The 20,110-nt window shown below is 42.4% G+C and overlaps 1 protein-coding gene across 2 annotated transcripts in view; it reads right to left on the reverse strand.

Moving 5' to 3' along the window:
• The window catches only part of lingo2 (leucine rich repeat and Ig domain containing 2), a 128,694-nt gene that overhangs the window by 100,738 nt on the left and 7,846 nt on the right, over positions 1-20,110 (reverse strand). The window contains exon 2 of one of the 2 annotated variants that reach the window (XM_037461182.2): positions 2,788-2,843. The exons of the other annotated variant lie outside the window; for it this stretch is intronic. The gene's annotated coding sequence lies outside the window, so the exon portion shown is untranslated. The remainder of the gene's footprint in view (positions 1-2,787; positions 2,844-20,110) is intronic. 2 annotated transcript variants of the gene reach the window in all.

Raw genomic sequence — 20,110 nt, forward strand, 5'->3', positions numbered from 1 at the left:
CAGTGTGTTATAACATGTTCAGAGTAACATCAAACGCGTCTTATTCTTATTTCATCAGCACATTGCGCTCATAGCAACACCAAATGCTGACTTTGATCTTATGACAAAAACTGAACTATGACGGTTCCCATGAAGTCTTTTCTTGTAATGTAAAGTAAATCCACTTTGATAAGAGAAGAAAGACTTGTTTTCTGAGACAGGATTACCAGACAGGCCTGTCTATATCTGTATCTCTCCCTGCTGCCTTTTCCCAGGACTTCATTAAACTGATCGGGGAGAAAAAGGTGCGATCTCGGTCTTCATTGAGTTCACAAAGGCACGCTGCCAATCCAGAGGTAGAAAAACAAGTTACATCATGCCTCATGGAACAACGGGGACACCTCCGTGAGGCGCTGTGGGAAATGTGTTTCTCAGGCAGGGACAGACCTGCAGGGTCTGCCATCATTTGGGAAGTGACGGACACCAGCCAATAGGTAACTAATGTCGGTATCGATGGCCTCACCGCCTCCTGAATAAAGTACTTAGTAGTGGACCGTATTGGCTCTGCTTTAATCGTCCTGATGATGAAAAGCTAGAAGCGATCTGTCGATCCTTCCAAGGATACAAAAAAAGAACAAAATAAACATAATGAAAAAAACATTTTGTGTAAATCTCTGATGAAATTACAAATGTAGAATTTCGAGGGAACAAAAACAGCGAACCGGGGCAGTCGTGGAAAATTAGCAGAAGACTTGGAGAACCTCTATCCATGCTCTCTCCGTGTCCTTCTCTTCCCATGACAGCAATAAACAACAACAACAACCTTTTACTCTTACAAGGTTTGTAAGGCAAATGTATTCATTATTTTAGGTTTAATTGACAAGTAGCACAACGTCGCTGTGCCCTTGGATGAACTGAACTGCTGCTCTTGACCAAACACCCAATCCACATTCAATATATACATACATTTCATAATTATAAATGATGAAATATGTACAGTGAACCGAATGCATCGGGTTGGGAGTTGTTTGCATCTCATCAACGCCGATCAAGTCATCCTTTCACCGCGTTGTTCCAAACATGCTTCAATACAACCACGAGTCGAGTTCATGAAAGTTGTTTGACCTCAGAGTCTCCTCCTTGTTTCCCAAACACTCCTACGCAGGTGTTCAGCGTGACGAATCCATGGAACAAGATAAGCAATTAAGGAAAGTATCTCTCGACTCGAGGGTTTATGGCTCTCAGCTTTGAAGTCATGTTCACACGAGTTAGTGGCTTATCCAGGTAATTGACTTCAAAATGACAAAGGCGAAACAAATTCACTTCATCACACTATGCTACATTTGTCTCAGCTGGTCGGTTTGACCAATGATGGTAAAGTTTAAGCTATTCAACATATTGTTAATCATACAGCAGAAGGGTTCATCAGAAAAGAGTCACTCTATGTAGATGAAGCCGTAATGAACTGCACGTTACCGACCAATGGCAAGCAGGCATCTAGACGAGCTAAACGTCACACGTGAACACAAGTGTATCCACTTTGTCATTAAAGCTTTTTTGAACGTTATTACATAGCGTGTTACGCTGTAACAAGATTTCAGACATTACTTGTAAAAATGACCGAGAGATCAACACAGAAATCCAACTCAGATGTCATAGAAGTCATAAAGAAATCCTTTGATGAGCTACGGACAAATTAACAGTGGGGGAGGTCAAATTCCCTTTATTTTGCATTTGTTCTCCAACTTAGAGTTGACATCAAGGATAATGTCCCAGACAAAATCATTCAAATTAGTCTCCATTTATACATGATGACATATCTCTTGATGATGGAATAATGAATGACTTTCTCACATTTCAGAGTCACTCTTGAGACTCTTTGATGTATTGAAACATGAAGCATCTTTCAGGCCTGCGTTTTGACTTTCAACAGTTCAAGTTAGTAGCAACCGCCCAAACAATATGTCCTCCTGACATTCAAGACAAATCACCGCTTTTTTAGGCTCCATTCTGTGCCCTGCAATGATCATGTCTCACATGTCTCTCACAAGCTGGGGTGGATCATTTAAACTGTCATCACTAGTACAGGCTAACGCCAACGTCAGCTTCCCACCAGCTATCAGGGTTGTACCTCTTTCCAGCCCCTCTTTGATTATTTGCATTGGCAATTAAAAAGAAAATCTAAATATAGTGTGAAAATAAAACCCTGATAATAAACCAGAGATGCTGAAATAATTAGCACCATCACGCCTGCGACCTCGCTGGTGCAGCGGCTCACAGCTCCACGCCAACGGCCGCGATCAGGACAACAGGACGGCTTTAACGATCCTGCATCTGTGGCCCGGGGCGGCGCTCGGTGCGTTCAGCACCAGAACCGAGTGCTGGGGCCACATCTCTGGGATTTAAAAGTGTCGAGTGCGGTTTGATCTTTTTATAAAAGTCAGTTGACACATAGAAGTCAAAAGCGGTGTTATTGTTTAACTCAATGGCGGACTCAAAAAAGCCCCCCATGGATTCCGTGGAGTGTTCGTAGGTGAAGAGGAAATCTGGACCACGTCACAGTTCACACACAATCCAAACTGCCTCTCTTATTTACACAATAAATATGAATAATCAATAAAAGACAGGGTTTGATACATCCATTTCCAGACATGTTTCAGAACTATTCTGGACGTGTTTGGAGCGCTACGTCTTTGCAATGTCCACACGCAGTAATCAACATCTGCTCATGCATCAAGTTCTGCTTTCTCTGCCCGAGGGACACATTTATTCTTAGTGTGAGGAGTGAGACACGAGAGATAAACTTACCACACTGGAACCACTGCAAAGATCATGTCTGCTTCCTGCCGGGAGAGCGATTCAGTCTGAAACATGAACAGAGAAGACGACTTCAATACGGACGACATTGGATTTCACAGGAGACGATGTCAGCAAGCAGGAAGCTTGTGTCGAGCGCTCAATGTGGATCTATGTCACGTTGGATGAGAGCATTCGCTGAATGTTTAAATCCTAGACTTCATATTAGGGACAGACATAAAAAGATCTGCTAGCAAATTAGATTTTAGATAGGTTATTGCTTTATTAGGAGATAATATTGTGTAGGACTCCATAAATGCATTAAAAAAACATAAAATATGATGAAGTCCTATAGAAACAAACCACACATTTCCATGAAATATCTTTTTAAATTCCTTCACTATAGAAGTTGTTGTCGCAGCTTATTCTTTCTTCCTAAACTATAAGCCGACTTGTTTTATTTGAGAGCATCTGCTAAGCATGTTTTGTTATTTTGAGGATTAACACTTTTCCTCTAAAATATCCACAATGAACTCGGGTCCCAGTGTAGAATACATGTACGTGTTACAAAATGACACGCAGCACACGTTGTTTAGTGGCATCCGATCTAAAATGACGCCGTCACTCGGCTTTATGAAACAAGCGGGTGCTCAGGAAGTCGCCCACAAAAAGCACTTGTGATCTTCATGGGATTGTTCCACTGCAGCACTGGAATCAGCACTGGGCGGTTCACGCTGCGGTCAACCTGTAGCACTAAACATTTGAATTATTCCGGTGCAGCAGCACTCAAAACGTCCCTCAGCCATTGTCTGTGGTGACACAATCTGCGTTTCTCTTGCAAAGCCTTTTCTGAATCTAATGTTGGTTTGAGGAAAAACCTCAATCTGTCATCCACGGAATCGTTGCCGTTCTCACAGCAACGTTTTGAAATGACGGAGAAGCATGAGGCAGCAAAAAGGAGGACGACAGGTAAAGTCAAGCAGGGGTGATGTTTGAGCAGGTGTTGTGATGATGTCATCAGGCTTCCTATGGGCTGCAGGCTTCAGACTCTCTATCATAATGATTCAGGTGGAACGTAGGGATCCTTTGGCTCGGTGGAGCAGAAGGATGTGGGTGGAGGAGGGGGGCGAGACCCCACTGGGGGGGAATGTGGAGCATGCCAAGGTCAGCAGAACACTCATTAAACACTGAAACACCAGCAAGCTCGCTGCCTGCAGCCGCTTCATCGGTGCAGTTATATCAGCCGGGTTTCTGAATTCACTACTTCGGAGAACAAATACAGACACTAACTCTTTTTGTTCTTCACACGTGTGGTTTTGAAGCTAACCTTTGACTAAAAACAAATTACAATAAGTGTTAAGTGTAACAAGTGCTAAGAAGCGGAAGAGAGACTGATGTTTAGTAGCCTTGTTTAGCCCCTTATTAGCAAACACCTGGTGAGACTCAGGGAGGCTTGAACACTGTTGGGTGGGGTGTTAAGTATTTTTCATGGTTTTGTTGAGTCTCTATACAGTGTCTATCACGACATCTTGCTGCATGACGCACAGTGAAGTTCTTTTCATTTCCCTTTGCCGGATACAGTGTTTGTGGTTTGAGAGCCACATCTCACGCATGGTGCTATCATTCTCTATCCCTTTAGAACAAAGGCTGGGAGAAGATAGACACACATCTCCTTGTCCATTTCAGATCCTCTCTTTTATATTGCATAGTGGAAACAAGGAAAATTCCCTTTATGTACACTGAAGGAAAGTCATAAAATGTGACCTGAAATCTATATCGTCCAATAAGGACTTATCCTTCAGTCCTCTTATGAAATATCAATGAGCTGCAAAGACAATGTTCCTGTTTGGCTGCGTGTTGAACTAATCAGTCCTGAAACATTCATGCTTATTCATAATGAAAGAAGAGAATTGGAGAAAACATTTCAACATCACATGGCTATTTACCCTGTATAAACAGAGTGCCTTCTGTAATCCCTTCAAAGGCCTCCCTTAACCACAAAGTGCTTTTTCTGATCTGTTGTTGTAGTCATGGAAAGGTAGAGATAGTTCTGCAACAAAAACACTAATATATATATATTAGTGTTTTTGTTGCAGAACTATCTCTCTCGCTCTCTCTATGTATTCATACATATATATATATATATATACATACATATACACACTGTATACATATTCATGAATTTATATTGTTTTATTTGGCTGCCTTCGTCTTCATAATGAATGAAAAACCCCCTAAGGGAAGCAGGGAATGAATACTTGATGGGCCTGAAAGCTGTGTGGGTTTGGGAGGGGGGAGTGGGGGGGCAAACACCTCCAGCAGCTATGAAGGCAGCGGAAGTGGGCGAGCCTCGGCTGGAACTGGTGTCGTGTTCAGTCCTGCCCGACATTCGGTGTTGAGTCGACGCGGCGGACTTTCATCGCAACGCCGGAGCCTCGCGGGCGGAAACATCAAAGGGCCGGATGAGGAGATATCATATAGACTCATTTCAAAGAGAACTACTGACGGTTTCATTATGTACGCAGCTGAAATAATGAAATACTACAGAACACACTCGGGGTACTGTACAATCTATGGCCTAACCCCTGTATCACCCTTTGACGCATTTGCTGCTATGACGTCACTTCATTTATTTCCAAAGCTACAAAGAGGAGGCCCAAAACGTGACAGAGCAACAGTATGTAGAATTATACTGAGAATTACAATCAGCCTTTAAAAATCATCAGTTACCCATCAAGTAGCTTTGGATGCGTGTCTTAGTGTCGTGGCTTGTTTGTTTGTATGATTTAGAGATGGAGGTTCACATTATTACAGTAAACACTCATCATTTGCTTGGGATTGTTTTAGTCGTCTTGCACAGAAGGTTAAAGGGAAGCAGCTTTTCAACGAAATATCTGGAGCAATCTTGTAAACAGTGTCACTTGTTCCACTGGGACCTTTAGGGAGTCTTTAATTCCCAGGAATCAGTATGTGGGCCACAGCACAAAGGTTTTAGAGCACAAAGACAACACAGGATCCTGCAAAGGTTTTTAAATGCCACAGAGACGGATCGTGTCGGAGGGGATGGCACCCTGCTGCTGCAGCAGAGCGGGTTCATGCTGTAAAACACATCCCGGACAGCGGCAGCATTTAAAAGGGTCGCACCTTTGGCCCCTTCTGTCGTGTGCATAGCATGTGTATAGTGTGTGCATAGCGTGTGCATAGTGTGTGCATAGCATGTGTATAGTGTGTGCATAGCGTGTGTATGGCGTGTGCAAAGTGTGCAAAGTGTGTGCATAGCGTGTGTATAGCGTGTGCATAGTATGTGCATAGCGTGTGCACAGTGTGTGTATGGTGTGTGCATAGCGTGTGTATAGTGTGTGCATAGCGTGTGCATAGTGTGTGCATAGTGTGTGCATAGCGTGTGTATAGCGTGTGCATAGTGTGTGCATAGCGTGTGCACAGTGTGTGTATGGTGTGTGTATAGCGTGTGCATAGTGTGTGCACAGTGTGTGTATGGTGTGTGCATAGCGTGTGTATAGTGTGTGCATAGCGTGTGCATAGTGTGTGCATAGCGTGTGTATAGCATGTGGATAGCATGTGTAAGGGTACTACTTTCATTTTTGGGTCATGTGTGTCGCTGCAGATTGGTCAGCAAAATAAAAGTTAGAGGACTATTTAACGCAGTTTATCGATGGGAAACTACGAGTAATGGGAAGTGTGGGGATGGTTAGTGGAAACCTTCATAAGAAGCTCAGTGTTCAATGTACAGTGAAGATCAAACATTCATCCGTCATGGACTCACAATAGACGCACAACTATAATGACGATCCGCCGTCACACAGCTGCTGTCATTAGCTTCATTGCACTCTGTCCGTCATCAATAACCAGTACGTCTATTTCCTCTAAATAAATAAAATATGAAGTCAATCAGACGTGGTCTGAGAAGATCAAAAGGACACACACACACACACACACACACACACACACACACACACACACACACACACACACACACACCTTCCATTTGAGTAGGATAGTTGTTCAATAATACAGAGATTTCATTTTCCCAACAAGAAACAAATGAACCTGTGATTTATTTGACGCCTTAAATGTCACCGTAGCTGCTGCACCATGCTGGTAACAAACCATCTTATCTATTGAACATCATCTGACTTAAATACAAGTCAATAACCACCGTTGCGGGTTGCGAGTTGCCTACATCGTGATTTACTGCAGCAAAATGTATGACTAATTGGATCTAAATGACGTGTGGTTCAAATGAGATGTATGACACATGTTTGAAGAGGGTGAAGCTACTTCTACTATTAATAACTACTACCTGTGAACCTGTGAACCAGAGGGCATTGCAACCACATTTATATTCAAGAACAGCAACGTTGTATGATGAAGTAAATGCAAACACAGGTTAGAGACCACTGAAATTAAACAAAGGTCCTCAACGATCCTGGATCCCCAGCAAACAAAACCACACATCGTAGAGGGAAACGCTGGTTGGCTACTTGTAAGCAGGTAGCGATTATTTAGATCTTAGGATACTCGTGTTTAATATCCTATTTTAAATATATAATGAAATGTTCAATAAGTTTCTTGGATCACAATTTACAAGCGAACCTTTACTTCAGTCCTTTTATTCCTTATTCTCTGTGCGACCAACTGGAGCAGGAAGTTGAGAATCTTGTGATGTTCGCATTTAAAAACAATTTCCTACCGTCCGTGATTGAATGTGGTGCCGCGGATGCTCATTCAGATCGTACATTATCCAAGTTAATGTCTGAAGAGAAGCTGTGTTGAAATGGCAATAGTGAAATTGCAATATTAATACATAGTGGATCTGCAGGGCCATCAGAGCATGACGTCTAATCAGAATTATCATATGCTGTGACACACACCGTACATTATTATATTTCCCATTTGCTTTTGAGAAGATGTTTCATCTTAATGAGATTTGGTGTACTTTATCTCAAATTGTACTATAACGAGATGCTTCACATGCATCATCATCAAAATAACTCCAACAGTCCAACTTGGAAACAGTTAATTCACCAACAGCATTGCCATTATACTCATTTTAATTAACTCAAACTTAATCCACTTATGTACCAAACAAAATAATGAGTACGGTTTAGTCTCACAAAGGAAGGGATCCGACAGTTTAATGCAGTATTAAAAAAAAAAGAATGCAGCCAAAAAGCAGCAAAGAAAAAGAAGCCAGCTACCAAAATGTGTTGTTAACAAAGTGCATTTCTAATCATTTAAAAAGATTACTAGACCTGTAAATGAGATATCACACTTTGAATATGAATGCACTTTTTCGAAGCCTGTTTTGTGAGCTTTTACATCATTTCCAGCTGCGGTGTGCCAGAACTATGAAGTCAGCCTCCATCTTCTACCAATCCCACACAGAATATTACACATTTCCTCACTGAAGGGTTGTGTGTGCGGATTACAACAAATGTGCCTTTAATGTCTTAACGAGGAAATGCAGTAATTTTTCTTTTCTTCCATTCAATATCTTGATCAGAGGCAATCAGCTATTTACAAAAATGCACACAAGCAAATGACACAAAGCGAAGAAGTACTGCCCTGTGGATTTAGAAGTAAACACACAAACATGTTTACATCGAGCGTTACTCATCAACATGCACGGTGCATATTCAATAAATGACTTTTCATGCATTTCCTCCTTCATAAAACATTTACAGATTTCAAAGCCTGCATACTTTACGTGTATTTCTGCACGCAGTCTTCTTCTGCTGTGTTTTTTTGGGCTTCTGTAAGCTCATGTGAAGGGAGAGCCCCACCAGGTGTGGAGGCCACATCTGTGAAATCCAGCCAGACCTCAAGTTATTAATCTAATTACAGGACACGGATAAAACATTGGATGAAAAAAAATGAAGCCACAAGCCACAATGTTGACACATACACACACACACACACACGTGTGGCGTGTCACTTGTCTCACACACACGTCGGCCCCGCCTGCAGCTGCCGGTAGCACCTGACATAATGCGGAGTGAGCAGCGCTCTCGCTCAGCAAACACATTAAGGACGCGTTTGGTGTCATGTTGTGACATCTCCATGCAACGTAATTCACTGCCCCAGTTAAATGTTATTTCTTTATTTCTGTTTTATGCTTACATAATGTTACATCCTGCGCCACCTTCTGTTGCGCCATTTTACATTTTTTATTTTGTGCTGATATTTAAGGAACGCTATTGGCTGTCGCTCTAGTGCAAAACAACAAGACAACAAATCATAAAAGGCAAATCTTGAGGACCACCAGACGTCCACTGGAGGAATGAAGGGACCCAGGAATAAAGGGAGGAGGATGCCTGGAGGCCCACAGCCAATCCACACACAGTAAGTGTGTTCAACGCACTTTCAGGTCACGACACAGACTGTCGCACACTGCAGCCCGACAAAAGTAAGGATCGATGCCACACCAACACAGGTGTGTAACAGGAAATCCATGAGGCATAGCCGGCGAGCCAGTGAGGCTGAAGTATCCGCCAATAGCGACAGCATGGACCCCTGTGTATGACACTTCCAGGAAAATATCAATGTGTATCTGAACATCAGGAACCTTTTAATGATTGCCGCTGTAGTTTGGTGGAGTTGGAGGGTGTGAGCAAGTAGATGTGCAGACCCCCTCAGTGGTGCACATTGTGAGACTGCGTTCATTCGGTCGTGACTTCGGTCGTGGCCACATGCGATCAATGCTCAGCTCCTCCAGACCGTGTATTACCACACCTAATGGATTAACTATTTAAAAAAGGTTTTATCAAAGCTAATCTGGTGGATGCTGGAAAGGATTTGAGTAAGCTCATTTACAGGCAACCTTGCCGCTCTGTAATTGGAGGAAAACTGTATTCTGTTATGCATTGACATCTAAAATGTTCATAAGTACATTGTGTGGTGACACTAGCAGTAATTAGAAGGCTTACAGGCAGAGAATGCAGTTGATCATTGATGTGTATTTTACCAAGAACCCATTTGTTGAAAGGTTTGACGATAAAACAGTCCTAAACAGTGATACGTTTTGCATTCAGCCTCATGAATGGATACACATTAAAACATGTATTAGGGAACAGTGCCTCGAGATTACTTACTTTGCAAATTGCGACTTAAAAGTCACACTATAAAACACAATTCGTTATCCTCGCAGAAAATACTGCTTTGAAAAGTGTCCATAGTCACCCGTGTTTGGTGTTCCTACTTTAGCTCACTCATCCCCGGTGTGTTCACTGACCCAAACCACCACACACGTCCCCGTGTTGGCTGAGTGGAGGTAGCCGTGCCGTACATGCATGCTCCTAATGCTCCCCGTGTACGTATGACATGAATAAAACATGTCACGCAAAAGGTTCCATTCCACCATGCATGCCCCCCCCCCCAGGTTACGTGTCGTGGCTTCCCATCGTTGCACGTGACTGTTAATGAACATTGTGACCTTTGTCAAACCAAAGATTTGGTTCTTGATGTGCAGAGACAAGTACGTGTGTAGTGGCTAATGATCACCACGCGAACAATGCCAGTAAGTTCAATTATGAATACATTTAAAACACCCAATGCAAACACATCAAGACAAGCTGCCATAGGCCGGCGACTGGGAGGAATTCACTTAAATATGCAATTATACTGAAGCACGGTAAGTTGTTCTTTTATTGCTCTAATCATACTGATACATTAAGGCTTTTTTTCAATTTTGCATTACTTGCATTCTCATTTATAATTTAAATGTAAATAATATATACAATTCTAAACATTAGCATATTAGAATATGGTACTGAGTGCAAGTTAATGAAACACACTTTACCCTGGTGGGACCGTCTGCATTTAAATAGAAAATAATTCTAACAGAGTAGGAACAATACTGCACTGCAAGCTATGATGAAAACTTTATTCACGGTATTAATAAACATTATTAGACTTATTTCCTTTACAGTGCTGTCATAAAATGTAGAAAGGTGTATTATTTTGTGCTTCAAAAGCGTGTGCTTACTAAATATGAAGCCAGAATGCCGTGAGTACATTTGCTTAAACCCATTTTCAGGGTGAGAAATAGCATCTTGTTGAATTCCCCCATACTTCCATACGAGGAGCCTTATCTTTCCACTGCAGCGCTTTCCTTTTTGTCCCCCCGATGTCATGCTACTATTCATCCCCAATCTGCCTTTGTTCTGAACAACAAATCACCGCTGGGCTCTTTTTGTCTTTAGGACAACCAACTGTCTTTTTCTTATTCAGGCTCCGTGCCTCCATGCCACATTGTCCTCACTCGTTCATTGTGTTTGCCTCCGTCCTCCCCGTGTTATTTGTCTAATGCAAAACTGCAACAGAATATCCTGGAGCTGTACAACCCCCCCCCCACCCAGGTTGCCCGTAACTGCCCACAGATTATGGAGACACCTTGTCAGAGAGAGGGACCTTCGGTCACCTCCACACAGTAGCCGGCCCGTCCTCCTGGCCTAATTACCACCTTCACTGGAGGATGAAGGGATGACAATGTGTACTGCTCACATGGGGGTAAAGAGGCCAGTCGTGGAGAACCATCGTCTTTACCTGTAAGGGGCTTTGATGAGGCAGACAACCATGTACAAAACATCATTCAGAAACCCTTTGATCTGCTGATCTCTGTCCTGTCAGTGTCACATCAACTGAGTAACTTGGAATGAGCATAAACTATTTCCACTCTCCATTTTTAGTCATGCTATGTGTGTGTTTTTCTTTTTAAAATCAAACCAGCCAGGGTTGCATCGCGAAGATGCCTCGGCACTGAAGGTCCGACGAGTCCCAGCTGACAGAGACTGGAGGAGCAGTAATCCCTCATTCCCAATGAACCATCAGGTTTCTGGTTTCTGGTCCAACAGAATTGAGCGGCTGCGCTGTTGTGCAGCTCATTAGGTAGGCTGTGTAGTTGTTCTGCTCTCGACATGTATTAGCATGTTAGTGAGAACGAGTGCACACCAGGCACCTTTCTACCCCACGTCCCCACGTTCACTCGTTCATCTTTAAACCAGACCGCAGCATCGCAAAGAGGCCGATCAGCAGGCTGCGGACAGCAGAATTGTCTCAGACATTCACGCCATTTAAGCGTGAGTGTCGCACTGTATGAGCAGTAATTTGAGCAAAATAAAGATGATGACTAATCAGACACATCAGCCGTTCTGAGACATCTCAAATAGTGTCTCAAATATATATGTATATATAATATGTAATTCGGGAGTGTTCCAAAGCTGTGTTACTGTTTAGAGAAGTAGAAACATAGTAGGTGGTATGTTTGTGGGTTCTAGGCTATGAAACACATAGCAGAGGACCGAAGCAGCGCGCCCATGAATTGCACACGTGTGGTTTTCTTTCGTAACATTAATATTAGGTAAGCTTTACCCTCCGATATGGCAGACAGCCTTTAGAGATTAACATGGATACAAAAAAGTCCCTAATTTGGCACTTGGCAGTGCACTGCGGGACGTGATGGATAGACGCATAATTTGTCAAGGACATAAGTGTTCCAGCAGCTATATATAGTAGTGCGAGGAGAGAAAGTCAAACCGTCTTGACATGAACGTATCCTGTTTGAATTTAATTGGCTGAGGGTATATTCCAAATGTCCGGCTCATGCTGTACTCTTTATCTGACTCTACTGATAGTGTATCACAGCTTTTATTGAAAAAAATATGATGCCTTATCCACTATGAGCCTGAGTAGATATTGTCTAGAAATGAAGAGAGAGAAAAGGCATATATCAGAATATCATCCTTTTAAGATATTCTTCTGTGCTTTATTTGGCTTTTAAGAAGCCTCCTGATTTACCCAAATACAACTGTTTAGTTTTTTTTTTTGTGCAACACTGTGACTGAACAAGCGTGGGATTTAGGACGGAATATTGAAATGACAATATATTAATAGCTTACTGCATAACATTCCATAACAGCTTCCTACCGGGGGGGCTGCAGTCAAACCCTTTCGGGGGGCCCAGGGGCGTTGCATTTTATAAACATTCCCATTCAAGAGCCAATGAGTGAAAGAGACGTTCTGACAGCTGTGGTAGAGCAATACATCATGAGTGGAGGATAGTGAGGCGGTGCACAGATCTTTAACAGCTTACCTCACAACAGGCAAGATATGACACGCGCATTGGTGTTGTTCACGGTTGGCTAAAGGCAATTATTGAATGTGTTCTCATTCAGTTTTCTGAATATCTCATACGCCAAGTGCAGGCATCTTCAGAGCCGCTAATGTAATCCAGGGGTATATTTATATACCTCTAAGTAAATGGTTTGGATGCAACAGTGTGCTACACAATCACACTGAGATGCTTTCATGTGTCGGCGCTGAGTTTTACTGAGGGACTATTTCTAAATACTCCCATGTGTTCGACACAGGTTTGACGAAATAACAGCGGTTCATACTGGGCTCCCTGGGAAATTGTGAGTGCGTCCCGAGGCAATGGAACTGCCGGGAAATCCAATCACCAGACAAAGAGATTAAACACTATTCTAAGTTGTGAGCCTGATCGGCGCTGAAGGATTGGGTTCTGGGGTTAAAGATCTCAGGCTCAAGAACTAGGAGCAGATGAGGGACAAAGTGAGGGTACACATCCAAAACCCATGAATGATTAATAACAATACCCAGCCATCAATGTTGCCTGTGTGTTAGCCAATAACTGGTTGTTACTGAACAACAGACCACAGCTTGAAAGGGATATATTTACCTGGCGCATTAAACCAAACTCTCGCTGTGAACGTCTACTATTGTTATTGATGTTATTATGTCACGCTGCTAGCTTGGTTTGTTCATTATGGTTCCCTCCCTTTGGATATTTAACTGAATAAAGATTAAAACAAATACAATACTGATGTGTTCATGCGCAGAATGTGTGATCATGACAGGTGCTGCTTTCAGGTTTCACCTTTAGATGTTTAGTTCATATATTTCACACCAGTGACACCATCTCCAATACATTTCTAAAACATGTAAGTAAACTAGTTGCAAAGTTCCGCTAACTACTTACAATATTTCTCCCCCGCGTAATTGGCTCCAGAAGCACTCAGCAGCATCTTAATGTCAGGCCTTTTCAATAGAAAAGGAAATGGTCACATTAGCTGATTCCTTTCTGATAAATAACCACAGCTCAGATGACCGGCCAGAGTGGAAAAAACAGGCACTCTCTCCATCTATTGCATTTCAGATATTACCCCATCATCAACTGATGAAGTGATCACCTTCCTGTTGGTTTCTGAAATCAATAAAGGAAATACTTTGGCTCATCTATGCAGAGAATATTTGTCTCGTAGTCTTTTCCTGATTAAATGAAGTGAAATTGCAGAGTCAACTGGTATTTGTCTGCCCATCTCCTAATTACAACGATATTTCCTTTTTACATAATTCAGTTCAGTCACAGTTGAAGGGGGGTGGTGGGAGTTACATGAAACAAAGTCTTGTCTTCAGGGATATTATTGATCAAGTTTAGTAAAAGTCTGCTTCCATTTTAAATGTCATGTGAGCAGCCATGTGGAGAACATAGACGATGGGAGTCACATCCATGGAAAGAAAACGGCAAACTGTTGTGCATTTAAGGATCTATAGTTAGAGAGTAAGAGACATTTAAAGTAAGTTATATCAGGAAGTACGTACGTTAGGATCGTCTTGATATCTGATCCATCATTGTGTGACAAGTACAGAACATTATGTCCTCACATCCAGCAAAGCGTCATGAAAGTGATGTTTCCTTGGCATCGCTTCACAATGGAAACCACTTCAAATCCGGCTTTGTAAAAGTATTGCTCCGATTTGTTAAAGGTCCACTGTGCACAATGTGTGATTGACTTTGCAAAATTCAAACAAAAACAAACAAAACAAATCCTGCTCATCCCAACATGTGGAAGCCAAATGAATCAAACCATCTCCCTCCTTTTCTGTCTAAGATGCGCTAAACACAATTCCATAGTCCACTAAACTACAAATGCAGAATTTCAGATTTTGCCAAAACACACTAGCAATGTAACTTTAATTGAAATGAATTCACATTTTCACTCTAATTGTGTTACAGTTTTCCTTTTCATTTAAATCTATTTTTAGATACAAATAAAGTGTTTCATAAGGTCAAAGCCAAATGTCACCACCTCTGAGAGATCAAAGCTCCTGCTTTGAAGGGATGAGGGACAGTTCAACACAAACCACGAGGGAACTCTGGAATGAGCCCTGAAACCTCGTTGAGTGCCTTACTAAAGTACACCAGGACATCTTCGTGATGCTGGCTGTGTACGAGTCTCTTTTGCTGTGGCCTGCAACAACGAATCGATGAAATTGATTATTAAATGTGGTGGCAACAAATTTGATCATCATCGATTCATTGTGTCGCGCGATTATTACGTCACTCAATGGGTTGCAGAGATAGGCGCGGGGCAAAAATAAAAAATAAAAGAGCTGAGCCGACGTAGAGGAAAGAGCAGCCAGCAGCGCCGGAAGTTGTAGTGAGTCCTGTGACACAGGCAAAGATTCGTCCAAGGTGTGGGAGCATTTTACATTGAATGAACAAAAAAAGGGTGTTAAATAATCAAAGTCAACGTATCATGGCACGTTTTCCCGTTTTGAAGTGAGGAACGTCCAGCAGCTCTTCTGCTGCTGTTTACTCGTTATTCAGCTGCTCAAGCTAGCGTTAGCTCGCTAATAACAACAGTAAAGCAGTTAGACATTTTTGAATCTGTTGTTCCATTTCGGTTATTGTTGACAAATATTATTTGTATTATTCATAAATGCACATACGGTGGTCTAGTGCGCTTGCGCATCTCCTGTGGGATATACGGTAGTTGATGTTATGCCTGTAAAGGGAGACACACAGTGATCCATTAAACCAGCGCGGCTAAAAGAAGCCTCTAATGCATTTATTTACAAATGCCATTATAAATTCATCTCAGCAGCAATTCATCGAAAGAAATAATCAACCGATTAATCGATTATCAAAATAATCGGTTGCAGCCCTAAACGTGATGATCAAAGCTTCAAGGAAGAGCTCATGGACCTTTCAAAGGGAATGGGTGTGTTTAGACCCACATGCTATCAACTAACTGAGTGTATAATATCAGCATAGAGGTCATAGAGGTTGCCTGTAAGGATAAACCCAGATAGAAATGTCCTTTTCAAAAGGCACAAACACGATACCAGGGACCAACCTGGAACCACATTCCACTCCCCTGCCCTAATACAAGACTAATAACGCTCCAAAAAGCCCCATCACCAGTACAGAACCCTCAGAATACGTAGAATTTCCACAATGTCTTGAATGGCTGTGTCACAGACATCTTAAATGGAAGATGTTATCGCAGGAGGAAAGATAAGACACATGACTTAAAGCCATGCAGTCAAGCAGAATTAACTGCAGTATGTAGACCAGATGACAGCAGGAGAGAAGAGGAAAGAAAAAGTCCCCAAAAACATCTCAGGCTGCAGACGGGGTAGACATGGAACATTTTTAAAAATCCACTATCCACTTTTTAAACTAAAAGAGCAGTGTAAAAATGTTTTTTTTTGTACGGAATCATAAAACAATCCAGCTTTGGTAATAACAGTGGCCTAGAATATCGTATTAAATATGTTAGAACAAAGCAATGTGTTCCACATCCGAGGCCAAAAGCCACGTCCCCCAGGTGTACTTCTTGCTTGCAGGCGTATAATCTACTGAATCGTGCTCCTGCACAGAAGGTGACCTACTTAAATCTAATGGAAGTTCAGCCTCCTTCTCTCATCAAAGTGGTACACACAAGGTGAGCCGAGCTCAGTGTCAACACGAACGATGTTTAAAAAACACCACTATATATGTTCCCTTTACTTTAACAGTGAGATAAATGGCTTTTCATGCTTGATCCAGAACACAGGCAGAAACAAGCTGAGTCCATTAGTCCGATAATCAGCACGACTCCCATTTAAAAAAAACAACGGAGAGTTGGCTTGACTTGCTCGACCAGATGGTGAGGCAATTCATCACCTCTCAATTACATTCGATCCACAGTCTCCATCCACATTCTCCATACTTGCATTAATAAAAGACTGCTTATGCCTTATCCGCAGTGGGTGGTGACTGGGCATCACATGACACGGCGCCAATACAACATGGTGAAAGGTCGACTCCATTACTAAAAGGTGTGAAGACCTTTCTGCCAACACTTTCCTAATCACGTTCTCAATAATGTAATCCAGCCTCCTGCTTATCAATCAACAATCCGCATCACACTAGCAATAAGTGAACAGATCATTATGTCAGTGGTTGATAGTGACGTGTAAATTGAGCAGACAATAAACCACTGATTTAATGTGAACATCCGTTATAACAACATCAATATCTGTTTCCATCTTACTAATCAAAGCAGTGTGCAATTCCCAGCAAAGGAGCAATGACAAACAATAGGAATATACTTTAAAAACATTTATAATAGAATACTATATATATATATATATATATAGCTTGGATCACAGTTGGATTCTTTAATCAACGCTATATATATATCTATTATACTGTATATATATAGCGTTGATTAAAGAGTCCAACTGTGATCCAAGTTTATACAATCCTTGAACAAAGGTCTTTAAGGTTTTTAAAAATGTTGTCTGGGTAACAGGAGAAGATCTACCAAAAATAATGATTAATGAAAAATAACATTTTCTGTAACCCAGGTCTTGGCGTTCCCTCAGTGTGATCATTTAAAGATATCAGAGCACTTTTAAGGTAATTTGAAAACAAAGTGAGGTAGCACAGAACAGAGATGGTGTCAGAGTCACCCTGCCTCAGTGTTCTGATTAGCTGTAAATAATGTCTGATGAAACCAAGATGAGCTCACTGGGAAACTTCACATCAAAACACGTCTCTTCTTCCACATCCCGTCTTTACCAGCGGTCTGACCTCGAAGTGGGCAAGCAGGCACGACGCTACCCATGATGCAGCAGGCCTTCTGTCCGCCGCTCGCTGCACGGAGGGGGCACACCTTTGATCTAATTAAAGCATGTGCCTTGCCCTTCACACAAACACTCATTATCCGCCGCACAGCCGGAGCGGTGGTACGGCGCCAATCGGATGTAACGTCAGCGAGACGCTCTTTGTAGAAAAAAATAATAAAATAAATTATTGTATGTCTTGGCTCTGAGCCCAGCCATCTGGGGTAAGCGGGAACCATCACGGGGTATTAGAAGAGATAAATCCACGCGGTAACTTGTTGCCACAATGATGAACTGCAACCCGTCTCTATTTCCATGGCGTTAAATATCCTCGGCATCCTTTGGAAGCTTCTGACTCCATTCCTGAAAGTGGAACATCACCGAGGAAACGTGACCTGCTCCATCAGAGGCTTTGAAATGACGGAGAGCTTTGTAATTTGTCCTTTTTCTACGTGGTACTGTGTAAACACTGCAGCGGCTCGTCTCCTCCCGTGAATACTGCTTCTGTCCCCACGAGGAATAGGACGCTGCATCACATCCCTCTTCTCCCCTTTCTCCTCCTCTCCCCCTCCGTATAGCAGTTCACTGTTAACATCCATCTGCCGTTTTCATGTCTCATCAAAGATTTTTCCCTCCCTCACCAACTTTAAATATGCACTTCTTGTTCTTTCAACAATAGCTTACAAACACTTGGAAATAATTGAGTCTCAGAGGGCTGACAAAAAAGGGAACAGCGATGGTGCGCAGTGGAAGTGATCAAATACGGCCTTGAGCCGACCATCTTTGTAGATGGTCTTTGTATTGTCATTGATCTGGGGGAGGATACACCCAAGGAATACATTATTTATGCACTTTTTTTCTTTCCTCCCGACAGTTGAATGCAGCGAGTCAAAGGCGGTGATGGAAGGAGATGGGTGTTGCAGCGGGACGGAGGGAACCAGGGGACGAGAGACAGGCTCCACAAAACAGCGTGGTACGAGGCTTTCATCTGCTAACAGAACAGTAATTGTCGAGATAATGTACTCTTCAGCTTCATTGGGTACAAGTTGCCTCGTCATCATCACTATGGGCACAGACAGCAAACACTATTACCCGGCAGAAAGCTGTTGAAGTCTTTTTTTTTTTTACATCCTGCAGGGCAAATAAATAATTGTGCAATCATCAACTGCAATCTGCCTCTAATTATAAGAAAAGAGCTGAGCTTAAGTAACACACCGTGTTAAACTGGCTTCCGGACGCAGTCATGTACAATAACGCCGTTATTTCCAGCTGAGGGCTTTTGGACTAACGCGTTTTAGTACGTTTTCAAAAATCTGAATGACGCATGTTTCACGTGTTGGGTTTGTGTAAGTGCTTGTGGTATACCTCAAGGGTACACATGGAAGGAAGTTGGCAAACAACTGGATTTTCCACCTTATGAAGTCACAGACGGACAGGCTCAAACAAGGACCATGGACGGCTAAGATCCAAAAAGTGCGGGTCACATGCACTCAAAATCATTATTGATTAAATCGTCCCTCAAAGGCAAAACTCAATGCTAAACAGCCACTTTCCGATTTTTTGGAAGTGCAGTATTGTTCCTGCTATGCACCCATTTCTGCATATTATCTGCATCACACATAACATAAAACAATCGCTGAATTCACAAATATTGGTAAAATCCTGTTTACTTTCAACGATGTACATCGTGCAACAATGCCTTTTACTTAGCTCAAATAGCTAATCAAAGCGTGTTCAAACTGAGGGAAGGAAACCCTGTGTCTCTGTGTATCTGTATGGATGAGCTCCAGGCTGTGACCAGCAGACCAAGAGTTGGACAGCCTGACATCCCCCGAGGGGCCCCAGTTTCCCTCCTATTCATTCAAGCAAAGCCCCCCAGTGCTTGGGGATTTTACGCTAATACATGCTCATTGATTTATAATTCACAGTGACCACGTCGGCATCCAAGCCTAGGAATTACACATGTCGACAACATCGGTGTCTCTTGTATACTTTGAAGTAAAGGTCAACGTTTCATTTTGGAGGTTTAATTCCCGGCTCATCAAAGTGGAGTGGGCAATGCGGCCTCTGCAATATCTAATGTGGCAGGCGAGCTGACTTCGCACTACGACTATTTCTGGGGACGTGTGCAATCTCTGACATGCATTGCACACATTGTAGGGGTGGCAGGAGAGAGCCAGTTGCTGTGGTGCTGTCATCCACAGTATTATTCACCAAGGCATGTGATGTAATTTATATTACAGGCCTGCATCTCTTCGGACGTGTGTTGTTTAGACCCGTTTGTGATCAAGCTGGCACGTGCCATTTGCTGGAGATCTTTATACACTTTGGACCACATATCTATGAGGAAGGGGTCACTTACTCTGGGTATATTAAGACTTCCATCACGGACTGCCTTCAG

The sequence above is a fragment of the Pungitius pungitius genome, chromosome 2 (assembly GCF_949316345.1).
Source record: "Pungitius pungitius chromosome 2, fPunPun2.1, whole genome shotgun sequence".
Lineage (NCBI taxonomy): Eukaryota > Metazoa > Chordata > Actinopteri > Perciformes > Gasterosteidae > Pungitius > Pungitius pungitius.